Below are 23562 nucleotides of genomic sequence, written 5' to 3'. Positions count from 1 at the left end.
AGAGGGAGACACAGAAACTGAAGCAGGTTCCAGGCTCCAAGCTAGTAGCACAGAGCCTGATGCGGGGCTCAAACCCATGAACCGTGGGATCATGGCCTGAGCTAAAGTCAGACGCTTAACCGACTGAGCTACCCAGGCGCCACCCCCCCCCCCAAATGTTTTTTTAAAACAGTGTGAGAGTAGGAAACAAAACTAATTAATAGTAATTAGTAATTAGTAAAAATTGTAATGTTTATGGTTGCTGTGTTGAATTGATGACCATCATCTGTCCTAAATTACTTCTAGGTTGCTTTTCTGTGCCACAGAGTGTACAAGGTTAGAAACTACATTTTTAAGACCCTTTTCAAACCAGAGTGCTGGATGCACATTAGATTCCCTCGATGAGAGAAATTACATGAGATTTGGAAGGCAGAAGTTCGATAGCAGTCTTCAGATTGCTGCCACATTTCTTTTGGTTAGAAGCCAGTTGGTAGAGATGGGTTTTTCTGTAGCCACCTTGCAGTGTCCAGTCACTAATTTTGTGGGCATGGAAAGACAGCTAAGGAGGTGATAGCAATGTCTGCCAAAGATCTGAATTCCAGCTCTGCAGATAGGTATTGTGCCTCGTAACTCCCCTGGGGGGCCTGTGTTGTGAATGTGTTAGCGATTTTTCCTCTGATGAGCCAGTGAGGAGTTGTCATTAGAGGTGCTGCTAGATGCTTAGCCTAAAGCCCATGCTGCTCATCCTTGGAACAATTCTGTGAGCACCAAATCTCTGCTTCTAAACCCTTTTCTATTTAAAAGAGCTAGAGTGGCAAGATTAAACGTAGGGTTTGATGGATGAGGCTGAACCCTGAAGGGTAGGTTGGTGAACATCAGATAATTCTCTGAAAAGTTTGGGTAAGATTTAAGTGTAGATTCACACTTGCACATTAAATATGCAATAATGATTTGAATTTTGCATCAGCCTGAAGATTATAAGACCGTGGAAGATCCTGAGAGCCACTGCTTTTAGACTCTTTGTTTTACTAACTTTAATTTAAACAGATTCTTAATTTTCCAGGCTCCAATGCATGAAATGGTCCCCAAAAGAGCAGTTTCTGTTGGTTTAGCCCCAGACCTTTACAATAAATTAAGAGTGATCAAAAATGTTTTCCAGATAGTTTATGGATAATGCTAAGCCAGCAAAATCCAGCAAATTAGCCTTAAGGATAAAAATTCTCCTGACCTCTTGCACCAAAGTATTATAAGGACTGTAGTTTGGTGTTGTGGCTTTAAGGCTGCAAATCACAAAAGGTCAAATTCGGAAGCTGTGCTGGGGGGATTCTAGGAATGCCGTTTACATTGACAGAAACCTCAGTCATGTTGGGAAACTCCAGTGTGATACTTTCATCTTCTTCTCCTGGACTGCTGGAAAATTTCCTTGTTCCATGAGATTAACCACTCCAAAACAACCTGGTATTTTACTGGCCTAGTTTCTTAGTGATGGAAAGCCTGTGTCCTTGGCCCCTTTTCCATGAGGGATCAAGTGACAAGCATTCCTTCTTTCTATTCTTCCCAGTGGCCAACCTCCCCTGGCCTGATCTCTCTGGCATGGTTTCCCACTTGATATGAAGCCACAAAGGACAGTATCTTCGTTATCTGCTTCTGAGAGCAGGGTTTATGGGGTAGCTCTGCCTCTAAACCTCAGGCCATTTACACAGCAGTGACCACAGAGCACATCAGATTAACTAAGATCAGGACAGGCCTAAAATGTCTCTCCATTTACTTGGGCCTTGACAGTGGGTTGAGGTACAGGAAGTAGTTTCCTCCAGGAATTGCCAAAGAATCAACAGATCTTCCCTGTTCAGTCTTTTTAGAAAACCCAACAAGTGTCCATCCTTTGCCATTTACAATAGAATCATTAAGTCTCAATTAATGGAACCATTAGGAGATGGAATGTTAAGGCAAAGGAGACAGAATGTAGTAGTGGCTAACCCTGTGAAATTGTTAATATGAGTCCTCACATTCCAGGCTGGTCACTCCAGGGGCTTCCAACCCTAAGTGGAAACGGAGTGTGATAAGTAGATGATGGAGAGTCCGTTCTCTTTTTTCCTAAACTAACTTTAGGGTACCTTTTTACAAACCATGAAAGAATCACATTACTAGCATCAGAAGACACTCCAGAGTATGGTAGTTTGCAACCTAAACTAGATGTTTTTACTCTACTGATTGGAAGGGTTGTTGAATCCTACTGTGCCAAGGGGACTTCTTCCTGCCCTTCCAAATATTCTACTTTTTTCAACTTCTCACTCCTTCCTACCTGGTAGAATCAATGCATGACTGTGAGTAAATGGTCAGACCTTGAACCTTCTCTGAATGTTTACCACGTCTTTGTGGTAGAAAAAAGTGGTTGGTCTCGTGCATAGGTGGCTTTTAAGATTGGCAGAGAAAGGAACGAGAAGGCTCAATGCTTTGACATATGACCCTACCCATGGGTGTATTAGATCTTCTTAGAAAAAGTCATTCCTTTAACATATATCTTGTCTCCACATTAAATACAAGTTGACTCCCAGATAGTGAATGGTTTGTGTTGTTATCATTTCAACCCTGGCATGAATCCAAAATACAATTTTAGGTTTTTGTTCAGGCTTACAAGAGAGCATAAGGCACTAGATGCTTACAGATTGAGAGATTGAAGGACGGTAGGTATGCATATGCATGTTGGAGAGGCTGGGCTCTTTAAAACACAAAGAAACAAGAAACTTTCTAAGTTTGTGGGACTTAGATTGGGTCACTTAGCAATATTGTTAGTGTTTATTTGCTTTGTCTTGTTTTCTGATGACCTATAAAAGGAATCTCCAATTATTGAAGAATAACCCATTCTCTAATCTCTCCAGAAATTTGAGGAACATTCTTTTTGTTCCTCGTTGCTGGAGGAGAATGGAGGAGAACATTCTTTTTGTTCCTCCTTGCTGGAGATCAACCTTCAGTGAATGAAATTTCTCCTATTTCCTAATGATGAGGAGAGTGAAAGTCTCAGTAGGAAGGGAAAAATGCAAGTTTAAAAAATGGAAGAGAGGAAAAAGAACGAAGAGCATCTTAAAGATGAATGCATACAGTGAGGCCACATCGCTAAATAAAGAAAAAGAAAAGGATTTTGAGCTATATAGTCTTTCCTAAACTAAAAAATGTATGGCAACAAACTTGTTTTTTAAGAGTTAAATTATTTTAAAGATTTTTCCTACAATATTTGCTCTAGTAAACTTATTATAAATGACAAACAGTATGTGTTTGTTGCTTAGTCATTTACAAGTTTTTCCCTATTACTTCAAAGATTTTTATGTGAGAAGAAATTTAGATTTCTAAAGCTAATTGGATTTGGCAGAGAGAAGGTTATCATATTGGAAATATTAAAGGTAATGCTAATTTTCATGTGGAGTATGGGGATTTACCGAGGTGAAATGTAAACACCAGGAAATCCCAGAGATCACAGCTTGCAGGGCAGAAACATTTCATGTTTGTTAAATTAAGAAATGGCATTTGACATTGAGTTTTTCCTCCTTAGCTCACAAGCTGCTGACTTAAATCTGTACTAATTGAGGGTTTTGTTTGGCTCAAAATTATAGACTCTTAAACAAAAGGCACAAATGTCCATATATTACACGCCATTCCTAATTATAAAATACAAATGACAGTACCAAATTGGCTCAATTTTCCAGTCCAGATACCACATGTGGTACTAAGTTCAATAAAGACAAAATGTATCGAATGTACTAGAAATATAAAACTGTCATTCATCCAATATGCTTCATACATTTCATCTTTGAATTTCTTATCATACGTTTACATGATATGAAATGAAGCCAATTTCATATTTATTCCATTTGACTAGAATGTGACCCTTTCTGAACCTCGAAGACCTCTGGGATTCTGTGACATTGAAAATTGTAGCATTGGCAGAAACATTTTATTTTTTTACTACAGCTCCTTCCTGGAGAGGTTATTAAACTCAGTGAGCATGCCTCTGTTAGATCTATGGACTAGGAGATCAGACGCAGTCCTCTGCTCTTTGGAGTAAAGCATGAAAGGTGACTTTTAGCTCCCTTCTGAATGAGGGTTCAGTCACCTACACACAACACCAGACCTCCTAACGCCTCCTTAACTGGTATCAGCAATTCTCTGCTCTTGTGTTGTTATAATGGACTATGAAGACATAAGGAGAGACTATCAGAATCAATCGGAGGACGACTTATTTTCAGAATGCCACGTCCCGATCTGTTCTGTGTTATATGGGCTAAAATAAAAATGGGAGAAGATTTCACTGACGGTTATTCATGTATGGATCTATACCTTATCCTTCTCTAGAAAAATATTAAGTTTCTGTCAAGAATACAGTGGAAGAGGGGCACCTGAGTGGCTCATACCATTAAGCTTCTGACTTCAGCTCAGGTCACGATCTCACAGTCTGTGAGTTCGAGCCCCGCGTTGGGCTCTGTGCTGACAGCTCAGAGCCTGGAGCCTGCTTCGGATTCTGTGTCTCCCTCTCTGTCTGCCCCTCCCCCGTTCATGCGCTGTCTCGCTCTGTCTCTCAAAAATAAGTAAACGTTAAAAAAACTTAAAGAATACAACAGAAGAGAAAATACATGAAGACAGAACTAACTGGCATTTAAGGGTTTCTTTTTTTGTTTGAAAAGGCGTACATCAAGAAGTCAAAGTTCTGGAGTGGTCATCAAGTTTCTGTTTTTAGAGGAGAAATTCATCACTTTATCATTTCCTTCCACCTGATACCTTCTCTAGTTGAGGCCTGTCTTCAGAAATCAGTAATGCTGAATTTCTCTTCCTGACATGGCTCTGTAGCTCTCTCCTCTCAGTCCTGTCAAGGATGTAAGTCCTAGTTCTGAGAGTAAGGACAGGTATTTGAAAACCTCTAGTCCAGTTTCCTCGTTGTACCCACACGAGGAAACCTAGGCTTAAGAATGTTCAAGGGCATCTGGGTGGTTCAGTTGGTTAAGCATGTGACCCTTGATTTGGGCTCAGTCATGATCTCACGGTTTGTGAGATTGAGCCCCAGGTCGGGCTTCACGGTGAGCATGGAGACTGCTTTGGATTCTCTTTTGCGCTCTCTGCCCTCCTCACCACTCGTTCTCTCTCTCTCTCAAAATAAGTAAGTAAACATTAAGAAAAAAGAATGTTCAAATGACTAGTCCAAGTTTACTCAGCCACCTAGTAACAAAGACAAAACCAGATATCACAGAACCTCTGTCCAATGTTCCCTGCATTTCTACCTACCCTATGTTATTTCTTTTGGTTCTCTAAATTTTCTACATATTCAGTTTATTCCTTTTAGAGATCTGTAAGCATGAAGGGATACTTTCATAAGTCATGAATCCCAGTAGATTCAACTCAAGCTTTATGTTTAACATGATCTCAGTGTTCTCAAGGACCTCATTCAGTTCAGTAGTTTGTTTGTTTTGTTTGCTTATATCATCTTTGATTATTAGACATCTGTCCTCTGCTTGCATTATTACAATGTCAGAGAATGCTTGAATTTCTGAGATAGGCCGCCTGATTACCAAGCGGTACTACTTCTGTAAATAACTCTGTATTATTTTGAGCAAATATGCCAACCTATAATTTCCATCAACTGGCCAAGGTTTTTTTCCCAATAAAAAGAAAATGGCGCACTTCCCTACCATTACAATAGAAGAGCAGATCTTTTCCCCTGAGTCTTGAATCTTTGAAATTTAATAAGGCACTTCCATCCCAGAGAGCATTCCAAAAGAAATCCCAAACCTAAGACATCTCTTCTGTTCCTATGAGATTGACAGTTGCCATGGGAATGGGGAGGGGGGGGTGCTGTCCTCAAGCACTCCATGATTTCATCCCAGTACAGCTCCTGCTGGGACACAAGTGCCTGCTAAGATTTTTATAGAGGTCGATCAGCTGGGCCTAGCAGAGGAAGTGCTAGGTCCCTTCGCACCAGAGCAAGGGAACATGATTTATTTAGTGCTTATTGAGTGGCTCTAACATCCCTGCCTTGCCTCCCTCCCAGAAAAACGCAGAAATTCTGATTTTATTATAACTCCAGTCACCGGATTTCAGTCAGAACTCTTGGGTGGATTTCAATAGTTTATAATTAAAAGAAGAGAGCAGTCCAATAAACCCTCGGCTGGTCAAGTACCCATCGGTCCAAGTGGATGCATCTAAAGTGCAGGTCATACTCCAAATGTTACGCTTTTGATTTTTCTGTGCTGTAAACATGAGAAAGCTGCTCAAACTGGCTTCAACAGGATCTTCAGAGTGACTCATCCAGTGTTGGGAATTTCAGCTGAGAATACAGTTAGTGCAGTAAGCTATTTTGCAAACTAATGAGAAACCTGACTCTGTCTTTAGAGGGAGACACCACCCAGAAGACAACTCAGCCATATTGTATACAAAGGGGAGACTGACAGCCTGAAACAGGCAGCCAGGAGCCACCTAATGCGAAATCCAAGGCTGGATTTTGTATTGACCTTGGAGTGGGGCAGGGAAGAACATTCCTTATAGTGAAAGCTCCATCTCCAGAGACTCTGGGCCACTCTAGGGAAGACTCAGACCCATCCATCATCGTTATTTTGTCAGGAAATCGGAAAATTGAACCTATGTTAAGTCCTTAAATAGGCTTAGCAATACCTTTGCCAGTTTATAGGCAGAACATTAGCTTGCATCATCAAAGTCAATATTTTGCCTAGGTATGTTTGATTATATGGATGTGGTCAAGCAGTAGACCATTTCAGGGATTCTTGGGTGGCTCAGTCGGTTAAGTGTCCAACTTCAGCTCAGGTCATGATCTCACAGTTCACGGGTTCAAGCCCTATGCTGGACTCTGTGCTGACAGCTCAGAGCCTGGAGCCTGCTTTGGATTCTGTGTCTCCTTCTCTCTCTGGCCGTCCTGTTCATGCTCTGTCTTTCTCTGTCAAAAATAAATAAATGTTAGAAAAAAGAAAGAAAGAAATAGACCATTTCTAAGACACTTCTCAAATACATTCTTACATAAGAAAGCATCATCTTCCAGAGGGACAGTGCTTGGTAGCTCTAGTTAATTCCCTGGAAATTTCAGAGTGCCCAGTCAATAGTCATTATTCTTAAGTAATAGGGAAATTTGTCATTGTAGAAATTTGTCATTGTCAGAAATTTCCTGAAAACCAGTATATTACCAGCCAGTCCCTTACCATTAGGCTGCTGCAGGATGTCTGTGATGTGCATATCATATTATGAGTAAGGCTTTTTAAAGTTTATTAGGAATCATTTAAGATATAAAGAAAGATATATAATACAATGAACAAAAATACACTGAATTCTTAGTCTGTTATCCAATATAAGAAATAAAAAATAATGCATAAAATTAAAGTCTGTCTGTATTACCCCCAATCTTATCTCCCCAGGCCTCTGAAAGTATCTCTGTCCTAAATTACATGCTTTTTATCCTCAAGCATTTCTTTGAGTAAAATTAGCATATACTATTAACTTGAATGTTTATAAACTTCATATAAATGATTTTTTGCTCATATTTTTCTGTAATTTGCTTTCTCCACTCAACATCATATATAAAGATTCCTGCACATTGATAGATACAGTTTCAGTCCATTAGTTTTCATTTGTGATTAGTATTTCATTTATTCTTCCATTCTTTTATCAACAGATATGTTGGTGGATTTCATCTTTGTTAAAGAATGTATACTTTCAACTTTATAAGACACTGTCAAATTGTTCATGATGGTGTTTATACTAATATATTCTCATATATACTCATACTCATATATTATACTCATACAATACATACTAATATATACTCATATACTCATACATGCATTCCAGTTTCCATCATTTCATATCTTTACTAACATCTGCTATTTGTCAACCTATTAAAGATATTGCCAGTTATTTCATTATGGTTTTAATACCCTCTTCTCTGATTTCAGGTGAGGGAGGTTAAGCATGTTTTTGTTAAGGTTTACATCTTCTGTACCAAATTTGCTTTCCTTATGTCATTCTCCATTTCTTCAATTAAATACTGCTCTCTCTTTTACACACACACACACACACACACACACACACATACACACTCACACACCACTACTTTCTACTGGTATGTATGTTCTACAAGGCAGAAACATAGGTGTATCCTCAATTCTTAACTTAAGGTCCAGCCCAAATAAGGTGCTTAATAAATATTTTCTGAATGAATGAATTTGTGTTTTTCAATTTTAAATTCAATGCAGGCCCTGATGACAGAAATTAACAACTACCTAGTCTATCTGACTATAGAGACTTTCTGCTGCTTATCCATTCTACACTCCAGGATGTTTCTGAAATACAACATTCATTTTGTCACTTCCATGTTTAAAAGTCTTCCATGGCTCCCTGTTGCTAAGCAGAACAGGGTCAAACTCTCATGCTGATAGTTAAGGCCTTTCCTCAAATGGAGCCCTTTGTCAGTTCTAATTTATTTCTCATTATGGCTCCAATCTGAGCCCTCTGTTCTAAGAAAGTTGGTCCCCTTGCTTCTTCTCATGAGACAACTTAGTGTTTATAAGGATATCCTTTATACAAATAACTTTATAAAGGTTACCTTTAGAACCTCCAGAATTTTGTGCATGTAGAAAATGCTGTACGTTTTTACTAGCCTGTAGGAACTTTGAAGGGCCTAGTCTTTATCTTCCATACCTGGGACACAGTAGGAATAGCTGTTGGTTTTTAGGTGAATGGATTTTTTTTTCTTGGTCTCCTGAGGTAAATAGAACACACAACATAAACCAAGAACTCAACTCTAGCACAAAACTGACTAGATGAATGTCAAAACCTATCTAGGGGTTAACATCACAATTTTCATGGTGGAAACACACAGTAGGTAGGTAGGTGCCAGGCACTGTGCTGGTTAGTATTTCCTTGTACTCGAAGATAAATTTTGTCAGTTCTCTGTCCTGAAGGGACTTAGAATATAAAAGGGAAAACAAATATTAAATATTGTAATATCTACCTCTACCACTGCCTCCACTAGCAAAGTTTTTTGTGGGAAAACTTACCCTTCCTAGGCTAGAAAAGAAAACGTGATCTTCAAGATGGTACCTGGAAGTCATTCTCTCACCTTATAAGGGTCATCTATTTTATTTCAGATAATGATAAGTTCCCTGTGAAATAAGACTCAGAAAGGACTAACTACTAATAGCTGAGAACATACCTTCCCTTCCTTCTTTTATTGACTGACTGAACCCTCAGAACACTTGTAAGGCAGGAAAGGCCACGGATATCAGAAGATTCATAAAGGTCTGAAGCCAGTGTAGGATCTAGAGTCCAATCTGTTTCTTCCTTTTCCTTTATTTTCTATTGGCATGTGCCCAACATAGCCTTCTTGCGCTTAAAAGCAGATAGTCTAAGATAAGGGAAAAAATAAAGTAGTCAGCAGAAAACTGAGGTTCTCATTTTGTTCTACTCACTAACACAAAGGAGAAATGAGGAAATTGCACTGCACACTCTCACAAGTATATCTAGCTTTAACCGCCTGTGTCTTGATTCTAAAGTCAGAAGTGTCTTTGGTGTGCGTTGTATTTATTGACAGATCCTATGTCTTTAAGAGTTTCTACATGTTTATTTCAAGTTTTGAAGGTACAAGTTATTCTCAGAATTTAGATAGTAGCTGAAAGCACTGAAAACATAACTTTTAATAACCACCCTGAATACTTGGTAGAATTTCAAAGTTTCTAATAATTTCAAAGTAAGACACTTGGGTTTTCCTCTAGCCTGTATTTTAAAACCAAGAACTTTCACCAAATGGCTGTTTGTGAGGTAAAATCCAAGGGGAGAATAAACATCCCCTTACTATAAAAATATCTTTCTATTTAGCCTACATTCTGTTCAAAATTCTGAACTATAAATCAAAATCTTAAATGTGGTTAAAATTGAAAAGACAAGAAATAACAGGAGTGTTGGCAAGGATGTGGAGAAAAAGGAACTTTCATCCACTGTTGGTGGGAATGAAAACTGGTATAATCATTGTAGAAAATAGTATGGAGTTTCCTCAAAAGACTAAAAATAGAAATACCATATGATTCAATAATTCTACTACTGGTATTTACTCAAAGGCAACAAAAACACTAATTCAAAAAGATAGATGGACCCCTATGTTTATTGCAGCATTATTTACAATAACCAAGATAATGGAAGCAACCTAAATGTTCATCAGTAGATGAAAGGATAAGGAAGACACACACACACACACACACACACACACACACACACACACAGAGGAATATTATGCAGCCATAAAAAAAAGATTGCTCTTGCCATATGTGACAACATGGATGGACATAGAGGGTATTATGTTAAGTGAAATAAGTCAGACTGAGAAAGACAAATACCATGATTTCACTCATATGTGGAATAAAAAAAAAAACCACAACAAATGAATAAATAAATAAAAAGCAGAGACCTATAAATATAGACAACAAACTGATTTTTGCCAGAGAGAGGGCAGGTGGGAGATAAGCAAAATGGGTGAAGGGGAATGAGATATACAGTTATGGAATATATTCCGTATATTCCAATATGAATATATTCCATATATTCCAATATGAATATATTCCAGTTATGGAATGAATAAGTCACAGGAATAAAAGGCATAGCATAGAAAATACAGTCAGTGGTATCATAATAGCGTTGTATGGTGACAGATGGTAGCTACATTCATGGTGAGCATAACATAATATATACAGAAGTTGAATCATTATGTTGTATACCTGAAACTAGTGTAACATTGTGAGTCAACTATACTCAAGAAAATTTTTTTTTGTAATTCAAATGATTCCTCTGAACAATTCCATTTATGAAATTTCTTTTCTATTTTTAAATTCCCTTTTGCTTATTTGGAGGGAAGTTGCATTCTTGCTAATTACATATTTCAATTAATGTTGTGACTATATAAGACATGCCCATATTTACTGAATAAGAACATAATAAATACAAAATAAAAAGAAAGGTGCTGAATGTCCTTGATAAATGTTATCTGGAAGAAGAAATCTTAATTGTCCGTCATTATTGAAAATATTATTAAGTAATCTTAAAAGGCCCCAGACTCTGAGAGAATGAAACAGAGAAGTAATTACTTTTTATTCATAATGGGTATAAGAAGAAAGACCAGTTGTTTTCTGGAAAGCACCAGCATAGATAAGGTGTTAAGTATGTGTGAAGGTCACTAAGTGGTTTAAACACACAAAGATTTAACTCTTCTAAATAAAAGAGGGTGGGTATGGAGGCCTCCAGAAATCATCTGAAACCAAGGTACCTCTTGTGTCTGCTCTGCCACTGTAGGCTTCAGCTGTCAAGTTTACACCCCAGACTCTCAAGAGAAGAAAGAAGGAAGGGAAAAAAAGGCCCACGTCTACACTGGGCTGACTCCCTTTAAAGAGACTTCTCAGCTGTCCCACACCATAATTCTGCTTTCATCTCACTAGTCCGAACTCAGTGTCAAAGTCACCTCTAACTGCAAAGAGGCTTGGAAATGCAGTGCTTCAGCTGGGTATGTTATGTTCTGCAATAAAACCGGGGTTCTGTTATTAAGGAGAGGGGGGATACTTGATCCTGGGTAGGTGACTAGCAGTCTCTGCTTTAGTAACCTACTGGGGATGTAAGCAAATGGAACATTAGGAAGGAGGAGGCAGTACATGAAATTGGACTATAGCTTTTCATACATCACAGGTTTATGTGGTCTAAATACTATTGCTGGTGGGTCATTGAGACTTCTAGAGTTATCTATAGTACTATGATGAGTAACCACATGATAAGAAAAAGTCATCATTCCCTCTCTTGGTCTCAATTTATTTACCTAAAAAAAAAAGAATTTATTATATCAGTAGATTTCAAACTTTGTCTCAGCAGCAGAATTCTTTTTTTCTCACATTAGTTTATGCAGATTCCCAGGTAAGACTGATGAACAGGAAAACCTAGGCATCTGAAATGGGAGTCATGAGCTGGTCGCTCCATACCATGGTCTTTCCTTTGTTCTCCACCATGGCCTCTGAGATACCCGAGAGCTGAAGTATGACAGTGTGAAATCCACTGGTCTTGCTTTTTGACTTGAACATTTCAGGGTTTGATGACTCAGACCAAAAAAGGGGTTTTGTCCATAAACCTTCCTCTTTCCCTTCTGCTTCCTACTAACAAATAATCTGGGGAGAAAATTTCTGTTTTTATTTCTCATTTGGGAAGAAAGTAAGATTCTTATTTTTTATTTCTATTTGAAGAAAAAATAAAACAAATAAAATTCTTATTTTTTAATTTCTATTTTGGGGAGAAAACTCGGGAAGCCTTCTAGTATCTGATGACTTTTTGCACAAAACTTAAAATGTGGCCCTGTTCACAGGGCTTTTTTGGAATTCTTTACAAGTACAGATGTACATGTCATATGGCTCTCATACACTGATATTTATTAGACTAGATAAGTAGCTAAATTTGATGTGCATGTTGTTAGGGTTTTTTTTTTTTTTTTTTTTTCCCTAATAATGTCTCCCTCCATGAAGTGTTAACTTCTAAAGACCACAAAAGCATGTTCCAGATAATCTATGTCCAATCACCCCTGATTTTCTATACATTTCTTAGTTAATGCTTGGATTCCCTCCAAAAGTGAATATTGAAAGGAAAAATTTGACTATATTCCATGTAGTCAATTTCATAAAGTCATGGAGAGGGAGAAGATGTTTTCCTACAGGAATTTTAGCGAAAGTGTTGGAGTTTAAATTTCATGTGTGGCTTTTCCTTTATGAGGATTAGCTGCTGTGCAAGTCTGAAAAAAATGCTAGGGAGAAGTAAAATTATAGATAGAGATAGTGTAAAACCAAGGGTGGCTTTGAATCACACTTAATAGGAATATAGAACTCTTTACACTTTCCAAGTTTTCCCCATTCCATTGAGACTCTTAAACTGAAATAATAATCTCTTTTCCCCTTTAAATAATTCTTGTCCTACTTTTAAGACTACTAGGGGAATAAAATAAAACACATGCAAAACTTAACATCAGCATTACTAAAACATATGTAACAGCATGTAGAAACTCCACAGACCTTGTAAAAACCCATTTAAGACCACAGAGAAAATCACCTAAAATACAGACCAAAATGTATTTGAATGGAGAGCATGGTTTGGAGGGCAGGAAACTTAGAATTTACTTTTAGCTTTTTCATTGCCCAAATCTCTGCCTACTGTGTAATCATTCTTATCTACCTAAACTGTCGTCTCACCCTTCATATAATTGAGTGACAGTTTTCTCTTGTCTTCCAGAGATATTGGGAATGTTATGGTCATTTTCCTAATAGTCTTATGTCAAATGAGGGAAGGTGGCTAAACAGCCCAACCCATTACTGCTGTTGCAAAATCTAATAAAATACAAGACAGTATGGCTCTCATAGACTCATGGACCTGGCATTAGACCTAAAGTCATTTACAAAACACACAAGTTTATAATTATCTGCTATTCTCCTTGCGTTCATAGTTCTATGGCCAGATTCCCTTTGGTCGATCTAGATCATTTAATCTTCCCTTTACCCTTGACTACCAAGCATTATCTCCTTCATATTTAACCAGAAGTTTAAAATCAAGAACTTATACATGTGATGGATTTCCTTCTATTCTAAAATCTAATGGATTCCCCTTGTGAGAGCTCAATGTGGTAGGAAATGAGGTGCTACAAATCAGTGGGCTTTAAGATTTCTCTTTTCAATGTTTAGGTCACTGGGGCCCTTTCTTTCTCTATTCTAATAGTTCCAAGCAGCCAAAGAGTCCCTAGTCCTTGACCTTAAACTTTGGGCTTGGATCCACAATCTTCGGAACTGGGAGTCAGCCCAAGTATAGCTCTTATCTGGCTGCAGCCCAAAAGTTTGGTAAAACTCCTAGATACAAAATATCCATAAACAAACAAAATTAACTAATAAATTATTTTCGTGCCATTTGAATTTAAATCAGAGCAATTATTTTTAAAAAGGCACAAAAAAGTATTAAAGAATTTTCTAATTTGCAAAAAGATATTCTTTAGTAACGTGATGCTTCTTAGGGAAACTGGGTTAGGTCTTAGGGAAAATTTTGTATGACCTCCCATTAAATGAGGTTCTGCAATCACCCTTGACAACTCCACTATGTCAGGTTGTGGCCAGGGACAACCTCATGGTCATGCAACCTCTGCAGTCTCCCAGAACCCCATGTTTAGAAGGGCTCCATGCTTGGTTGAATGCCCTGGCATAGTCAGTCTTCTTGAAATTCTTTGAATTTGGGTTTTGTAAGTAAAGTTTGATGGACAATGAAGAGAGAAGAGACGTACACCCCCCATTGTTTTTCTCACTGATTGTATATAGTGTTTGCCATGAGCACACAATTTCGGGCGACTCCCAATGCATGGGAATTCACTAATACTCAAAGTGGGTTCAAGGCAAGCTTGTAATGTCTATGAATGAGTAAACAAGCATGCTGACAGCCCTAAGAAGCAACACTTTCTATTAGAATAAAAACTTGCTTTGAATTCAGGAGGATAAAAGGGCAGAAATTAGTGTCACCCTCAAAGACTTAAGGAATGCAGAGGCAGTAGTCCTCATCACGTCCTCATTGAATTGACCAGTTTGGTCCTTGTGAAAATAGGACAGAACATGGAAGATTATGATGGACTACATAAACTTTACCAATTGGTAGCCTCAATCACAGCCAATGTGTCAGGAGTAGGATTTTTACTAGAATCGACCTTTGAAGTTTGGCATACAGTTACTGATATAGCATATGCACTCTTTCATTGCCCATAAAAAAAAAAAAAAGGTCTTTTCATTCACCTAGAATAAACTGCAAAACAAATACATAGTCTTGTTTTAGGATTTTGGGAACTTTCCTCGCTCTGTCTTATTAAAATCATAAGGAACCTTGATAATCTTGACATTCTGCAGAGTATCATGCTGATCTCTTATGGTGATGACATCATGAAAATTAAATCTGGTGAATAGGAAGTGAAAAGAATTCTGGATAAGATCCGGTGGGATACAAGAGTGATAAAGAATGGGAAATACTCTGTACATATTTAGGGAGCTTCAAAATTTTTGGTAAACAATAGTCTAGGGCATTCTGGGATACACTCTCCAAGGTAAAAAAAAAAAAAAAAAAAAAAAAAGGAAAACAAGTTATTTCGCTTTATACTTCTTACTACTAAGAAATAAGCACAATACTTGATAAAACTCTTCATATATCAGAGAGAACATAGTGGGGAATATTGCTCAACACATTTGTAGACTGACTTGAAAATCTGCCAACTTGGGGTGGTGGCCAGAACAAGGGAGGCCTCTGCATCATGTTCTGGTTCTGACACACGGGTCCTACTACTTGGATCATATGACCTGGCCTATCCAAAGTTGCTATAAGTCTCCATAGCAGACCAGGATGAATTGTAGATTACATCCCAAGCATTAAAACTTGGGTTGCAATGCAGACCTTAGGTTCCAGAGTGAGGTCATGCCATTTGAGGAAGAGAAATATTCACTGTTTAAAAAACAGCTCTTCAGAGAATTGAATAAGCGAGATGGTGGAATAGGAAGCTCCAAACTTTGTTCTACCACAGAGATACTGACTTAGTAAAATACAGTACAGCAAGCCTTTATAAAACAGAGAAACCAATTAAAAAGTAATAGTTACCAAAATAACCACGAAACCAAGAATAGTTGTACTGAAACAAATGAGAAAAGCCATTGCATTTTATCCACAATAGCTCCAATCCCAGTCAGTGCAGCATTGTGCAATGAGGAGAAAATGCTCAACCTGTAGCTTTTCCCATGGGAGGTGAGACAAGTGTGGACTGTATGTCTGAAGTTCTGGCTTTCCATGGGGCTGCCTGAGGGACTGGTTTCTGTCTCATCTGACTCAGAGCACCAATGGAGAACTGGCCTCGTTTGGAAGCCTGGGGGTCACTGACAACTAAGGAGAGCTCAGCAGATTCCTGCAACACCAGGAGACCTGTAGTGCCACAGACAATTTTAAGATAGGTCATTTGAAATTATGGAGTCAGAGGAACAAAAAGAAAACAAGAATGCAAAGTAAAGAAAACCTAAGGGACTTTCAAATGAACCAATATAAGTATTATAGAAGTCTGTATAAAGAGGAGGAAGAAAAAAGGGTAATTTCTTATTTGAAGAAATAATGGCAACAGACTTCCCAATCTGAGGAAGGAAATAGACATCCAAATTCAAGAGACTTCAACAAACTTGAACTAGGATAAATCTCAAGAGACACACACCAAGACATATTATGGTCAAATTGTTAAAAGTCAAAGACAAAGAGAGAATCTAGAGAGCAGCAAGAGAAAAGCAACTCATCACATACAAGCTCCCACAAGATTATCAATGGATTTCTTAGCAGAAACATTATAGGCAAGAAGGGAAATGGATGACACATTTAAAGTGTTGAAAAAAAAAACTACCAGCCAAGAATACAATATACAGCAAACTGTCTTTCAAAAATGAAAAAATAAAGGCCTTCTGGATAAAAGCTGAGGGAGTTCATATCACTGACCTGCCTTGCAAGTTGCTAAAGACAGTCCTTTGGGTTGAAATGAAAGGATGCTAAACAAGAACACAAAGGCATGAAAAAACAGAAAGCTGTTTGGTAAGAATAAATGCATAGATAAATAGAAAATTGTGAAATACTATAATGGTGGGGCATAAGTCACTTTTAATTCTGGTAGTAAACTTTAAAAGATAAAAGCCTACGGGTGACTATAACTATAAAACTAAGTGAGTACAAAATATAAAAAAATATAATTTATGACATCAATAACTTAAAGCAGGGGAGATTAAAGGAGTAAAATTTTGCACACAATTGCAATTAAGGCATTTTCAATTTAAAATGGATTATTATTACTATAAGATGTTTTGTATAATCCTCACAGTAACCACATAGGAAGTACACATAGAAGGTACACAAAAGAAAATGAGAAAGGAACCAAAGCATATAACCTAAAAAAAAATCAACAAAATATGAAAGCAGCAGGAAAGGAAAAGAGGGATAAAATAACTAAAAGACGTACAGAAAGCAATGAACAAAATTGTAATAGTATGTCCTTCCCTATCATTAATTCCTTTAAATGTAAATAGGTTAAATGTAAATGTAAATAGATTAAACTCCCCAACTGAAAGATAGAAAGTGACTGAATACATTTTAAAAGGACAAGACCCAACTAAATACTATGTGCAAGAGACTCATTTTAGACCTAAGGACACATATAGGCTGAAAGCAAAAGGATAAGAAATACATCTATGTGAATGTATATGTATATGTATGTGAGAAAACATAGACTTTATTTATTTATTTTTTTTAACGTTTATTTTTGAGACAGAGAGAGACAGAGCATGAACGGGGGAGGGTCACAGAGAGAGGGAGACACAGAATCTGAAACAGGCTCCAGGCTCTGAGCTGTCGGCACAGAGCCCGACGCGGGGCTCGAACCCACCGACCGCGAGATCGTGACCTGAGCCAAAGTCGGACGCTTAACCGACCAAGCCACCCAGGCACCCCGAAAACATAGACTTTAAGTCAAAATCTTCATAAAAGCCACAGAAGGATAAAAACACAAAAAGGTCAATTCACTAGGAATATCTAACAATTATAAACATATGTGCATCTGACAGCCGAACATCCAAACATCTGAAGCAAACATCGCCAGAGTTGAAGGAAGAAATAGTAACAATAATGGTGGAGGTTTCAATACCCCATATTCTATTACGGACAGAATAACCAGATAGATCAATAAGGAAAGAGAGGATTAAAATAACACTATAGGCCAATGGGATATAACAGATATAAATAGAACGGTTCACTCAATATCAACAGAATACGTACTCTTCTCAAGTGTACATGGAACATTCTCTAGGGTAGGTCACATGTTAGGCTACAAAACATATCATAACAAATTTAGTAAAAGTGAAATCATACAAAGGTCCTTTTCTGATCACAGTGAAATGTAACTAGAAATCAATAGCAAATGGAAAACTGGAAAACTCAAGTACATGTGGAAACTAAACAGCATACTCTTAAGGAAAAAAGACTGGCTCATGAAGAAATAAAAGATATGAACAGGACCACAACTAGTGAGAAGATTGAATCAGTATTCAAAAACTTCCCGATGAAGAAGAGATGAGGACCAGATGCCTTCAGTGGAGAATTCTACCAAAATTTAAGAACATAACACCAATCCTTCTCAAACTCTTATAAAAAATTAAAGAGGAGAAAACACTTCCAAATTCATTTTATGAGGCCAAAATTACTCTAATACAAAAATTAAAACACTACAATAAAAAGGCTACAAACCAATATCCCTGATGAATATTGATACAAAAATCCACAACAAAATACTGGCAAACTGAATTCAACATCACATTAAAAGGATTGGGGCACCTGGATGGCTCAGTCAGTTAAGCGTCCAACTTCGGCTCAGTCATGATCTCACACTTTGTGAGCCCGAGCCTCACGTCGGGCTCTGTACTGACAGCTCAGAGCCTGGAGCCTGCTTCGATTCTATGTCTCCCTTGCTTGTGGTCCATCTCTCTCTCTCTCTCAAAAATAAATAAACATAAAAAAAATTTTTTTAAAGGATTATGTACCATGACCAAATGGGATTTATTCCTGAAATGCAAGGATGGTTCAATATGTGAAAATCAATAAATGTAACACATCACATTAACAGAATGTAGGAGGGGAAATCAGATGATCATTTCAATTGCTGCATTAAAAGTATTTGACAAAATTAAACACTCTATCAACAAACTAGGAAGAAAGAAATTACCTCAACAAAATGAAAGCCACATGTGTAAAACCCATGTACAAATAGCCATTATATGGTCTATGTAGATAGAATCCATGGGATCAAGAACAAAAGAATTGGGGTAGGAGTAACTATTCTTACAATCACTTTCAGAGACCCCATTGGGAAATTTATGCTTTCTGTCTCTACACCAGGCTCTGTTGGATTATATGTTCTATTCCTGGAATGGAAGGCTGATATCAGGGGACAGAGTGTAGGGTACACTAACCCCAAGGCTACTGCTACTACTTAGTCATTTGGGGCTACTCATGCCGGTAGATACCTTAACTGGAGTATTTGACTACTATGAGGACATACTGTTGCTGCTGTACAATGACATCAAGGAAAAGAATGTCTGGCACTCAGGAGATTCACTGCGGGTGCCTGTTAGTACTCGACGCCCAGTCATAACCATGAATGGGTAGTTGTAGCAACTGAGCCTGGCAAAAATCTTAAAAATGGGGGGATCAGAAATCTCAGAAATGAGTTACCTTGCCGGCAACCGAAAGCAGCTGAAAGGACCTGGAAAACATGATAGGGGAAAAGGATGAATATTACTAATGAAATAGGGACTCGTTAAAGCCATAGGGACTGCAGGTGGCTCCACTTACCATCTTGCTATGTCTTTTTTTTCCTTAATCAACTTTGTGTGGCCACAACAATGATGCATTCCTAACACGAGTGAACTTAACAAAGGACATGAGTAGATCCGAGAAGCACCAAGAATGATTGTAGCCGATGCCTTTGCTTCCCATCAACTATCCTCTCAGGTCTCATTGTCCCCAGACACACCTGCAGGTTTGTACTTCAAACATAGCTTCTTTTTTTGCAAATCACTCTGACTGAGAGATATTTATGGCCGTCAGAACACGTTAAGCCCACTTTAGGACAGGCTGGGAGGACCTGGGGGTAAAAGTTATTTCTGCAGCTTCAACAAATGACAGACAGGAATTAGTAGACACATACCGAGGCTTTCTTGCTTTTGGGTAGGGCAGCTTTGAGTTATGATTGTCCTCCAGCAGTCATCAGTGGGCCTGAGGACTAATTGCTCACAGTAGCTGATTGGTTATTAACATGTTCTATTGCCTTAATTGCTTTCCTTCTGGAATGGCCTCCCAAATATGTGGACATCAAATCCAACTCATGATCTGGTTCTGAAGGAATCCAATTCATGGCAAGAGATTTTTAACCTAGGTTCACCTGAAGCCCCCATGAACTCTTAAACCCTATGCTATCCTGCAACGTCCCTTAAAATGTGGCCTATGGAATAATTGCCTTAGAATTACCTGGTGACAACGGTTTAAAATGAAGATTCCCATATAGTCAGTGATATTGTAATAGCATTGTACTGTGACAGATGGTAGTTACACTTGTGAGCATAACATAATATAGAGAGAACATGAGTCCCTATGTTGTCTACCTAAAACAAATGTAACACTGTGTGTTAACTACATTCAGATAAAAAAAATTAAAAAGAAATAAAGATGTAGTAGAAGGAAAAGAAAGAAACAAAGAAAGGTAGAAAGACTAAAATAAAATAAAATAAAACAAAAACAATATTCCCAGGCAGATGGGTGTTAAACACCCTGGAGCTTGAAAATGATTTCAGTATTTTGAAGCCCAGTTAAAATTTCCAAGGCTAAGGAGAATTCTCTTTCTACATATAATAATTATGTATCATTTCAAGTCACTTAGACTGTCCCTAAATGATTTTCGGCATTCTTCTTTTGTGTATGTATGTACGTTGCCTATGCTATATGCATATGCGTATGATTACACTTTAGTATCTTGTAGCATATCAAGAGTATTCTAAGAGCTAAAATAAGAAAATTTTCTAATCATAGAAAAACAAAATCCAAGGAGCAGAAGAAATGTCTTGAGGCAATGGATTTTTGATCCTTCATTCTCTATCTACCAACAATTTCCCATGAGGTCCTGGAAAGGCCAGTTAACCTCTTAGTGCCTATGCTTCCTTATGTGTTAAATGGGACTCATAACCTTTATGATGTAAAGGCACTAAACAGATGAATTATTTAATATTAGATGATCTATAATCTGCCACACAATATTATTTTGAAGATGCCCATGCATTATTGATTGCTGAATGCACTTACATTATTAGAGTATACAGTCTTACAAATTTCAGATATTATACACACTTTTTACTAGGTGGCTATAAGCTCCATGCTGCGAGATATTTTTAGCTAAAGTGAGTTAATCCTAGCTGACCCACACTGAAATGTTTTAGGGCTCTGTGAAAATGATAAACCTAATCTTCATAGTGGATGATAAATATTACTGTATTTATCTGTAGGTCAATAAAACTTTGGCATTCAGGGATTTAATATCATGGTTTGTATTCTTTATTAACAACCTCAGAGGTTCATGTCACAGAGTAATCTGCAGTTCTATGGTGGCATAAATTTGAATTGTATACACAAAGAGCCTGATATGTGGAAGCCAGTCTCAATAGTGCCGAGGGGAGCTAGCTAGCTTCTCTTCACTTGTGCTCACCTTAGCCCTGTTCTCTTCTCTCAGATGCAGTAGCTGTTCTTAAGTGATAAAACCTTAGTATATTTGTGAAAAATGGCTCTTCTGGGAGAAATAAACCATTCCTAGTGCTGGTGATGAAACTGAAGAAGTCTAAGAAGTGCTTCTTCTTAGCCCGAGAAGAGAGATTTTTAATAACGTAAGGAATGGAATGTTGCACTTGGCAGATTTAAGTCCATGATATGATGGAGTCCACCAAATGGGTATATGGAAACCAGAAAAATCACTTCATGAAATTATTTTAGCGAGCGTCCTCACCAAATCAAAATTTCACTCATTTGTGCATTTTTATTCTTTTTTGAAAATGGCTAATCTGAGCGTCAGAAAAGAAGTTTTCAATTTTACTTTGTAGCATTTTATAGAAGTTATATGTTATGTTAGTGTCCTTTCTCATTTCTTTTATCAATTTTAATAGTGTTTTAGTTAATTCTTCTGCATTTTGTAGGAGGAAATCACACAATTTCCGCATTAAGGGGTTACCGCCTACTTTTCGACATTTGAACCATTAAACTTCTTATTTTGTTGTGCTGTATGAGCACTTCAGAAATAATGTTAAAAAATAGATACACTTGACATGTTCTATTGTTCTCAACTTGAATTGAAATATGTATGGAGTTTCCCAAAATGTATTTTATAGAACAATTGCCCTCCTTGAAGAAAGAAGTCTATGATAAATCAAACTTTAGAAACATGCCATACTCTGTCCCCATGTTAGAGAGTCAAAGAGTATATTCACCTATTTATTAAATGTGCTCAGAAGCTCTATAGTTTAATCTTCTATGGTTTAATTTTATTTAATCCTGGGATAAACAATCCTCCAGAAATTTAAAAGAAAAAACAGGGAAATTTTTTAATGTCTTATCAAGCCAATAACTTTGATAAAACATTAAAGGAAAAAAAAGTATTTAAAGCAGTATCAGTTTTTAATTTCATTCTTAAGCAAGTTGGCTGATATGTCACCAATCAGTGTGAGAGCAGCAGTGTTAAGGAAAACCCCTGCTACAATGTCTCTAGTGGTCACTATAGAATGGACACTAAGCCCTCCAACCATTGAAATGAAGTCATGAGTGAAAGGTTTCCAGAGTGAACAATTTCCATGGGATGCCTAGCTGGCTCAGTTGGTAGAGCATGTGACTCTTAATCTCCGGGTAGTGAGTTCAAGCCCCACATTGGGTGTGGAGCCTACTTAAAAAAATGTTTCTTGCTAAAGTGGACAATTCCCATAAAAATAATATGAACAATTATTGCACTAGAGACTCTTGACCACTAAATTTTGTTGACTACTGAGACAAAATATACCTCTATTTCATTTTGCAAACTTACTGATTAGTCTAGCCGAAGAACCCTAAGCCAAAATGTATAAAATTTTTATCCATTTGCAAGTAGTTTTCCCGTTTGAACCATGATGTTTTCAATTCTTTGCTGGGTGATTGCATTATGCAACCCATGACCCTCCATTTCAGATTGTCTTGTTCATCAAAGCCACCTTGTCCATAAAGAATTGACTACATAATAAACTTTATACAGACAAACGTATGAAATACATTTATATAAATAAAAATCCCTTTCCTCTTTCATAACTTGCGTGTCCATATAAAAGTTAGTTTTATAAATGTTTAAAAATTCGCTGGTGCTGGTTGCTTCTATTTAGTTACATCTCTGTTCTTCGGTGAGATTTGCTTAAAGTATTCTTTTGCTTGTTTCTTGGTCAAATTTTGAGATCATACATTTTTTTTTACTATATTTTGAGACAGTCGATATATTTTGTTAATTATCCTTCAAAGATTTAAACACTTCACCATGTTAAGTCTACGCTGCAGTAATTTTGGATGACCTTAAATTTTTTCCTATTTCAGTCATATTTATTCATATATTTCGGTTTTCTATATTCTCTGTAATCAATATTGGTAGTGTTAATTTTCCTTAAAAGTATCATTATTTCCAGATTTGGAAAGTCCAAGAAATATCTTTTACTCATGGCTATAATGAATACAAACAGAAAGTACGTTGTACTACCTTCCCGCTCACATTTTCCTCACATTGGGAAGGGAAAAAAAACAGAAGAGAAGGATAGTGACACTAGTAGGATCAAAGGTGCACTGAAAGAGATCTGCTGTGGGAGAGTGGAATAGAAAAAGCTGCTTTATTTTTCCTTTCCACAGACCTCATATTAAAAGACGAGTTATTATATAAGAAAA

The 23562-nt window shown here is 37.3% G+C and overlaps 1 long non-coding RNA gene across 1 annotated transcript in view; it reads left to right on the top strand.

The window, feature by feature from the left end:
• Nucleotides 1-23562, top strand: part of LOC123586883 — a 236387-nt gene that overhangs the window by 203763 nt on the left and 9062 nt on the right. Inside the window, exon 5 of the long non-coding RNA XR_006707004.1 lies at nt 11308-11515. This is a non-coding gene — a long non-coding RNA (uncharacterized LOC123586883). The remainder of the gene's footprint in view (nt 1-11307; nt 11516-23562) is intronic.

Source organism: Leopardus geoffroyi, chromosome B1 (assembly GCF_018350155.1).
Source record: "Leopardus geoffroyi isolate Oge1 chromosome B1, O.geoffroyi_Oge1_pat1.0, whole genome shotgun sequence".
Classification (NCBI taxonomy): Eukaryota; Metazoa; Chordata; class Mammalia; order Carnivora; family Felidae; genus Leopardus; species Leopardus geoffroyi.
Note: the sequence above shows the minus strand (reverse complement) of the source record. Positions and strands in the feature narration are given on the sequence as shown.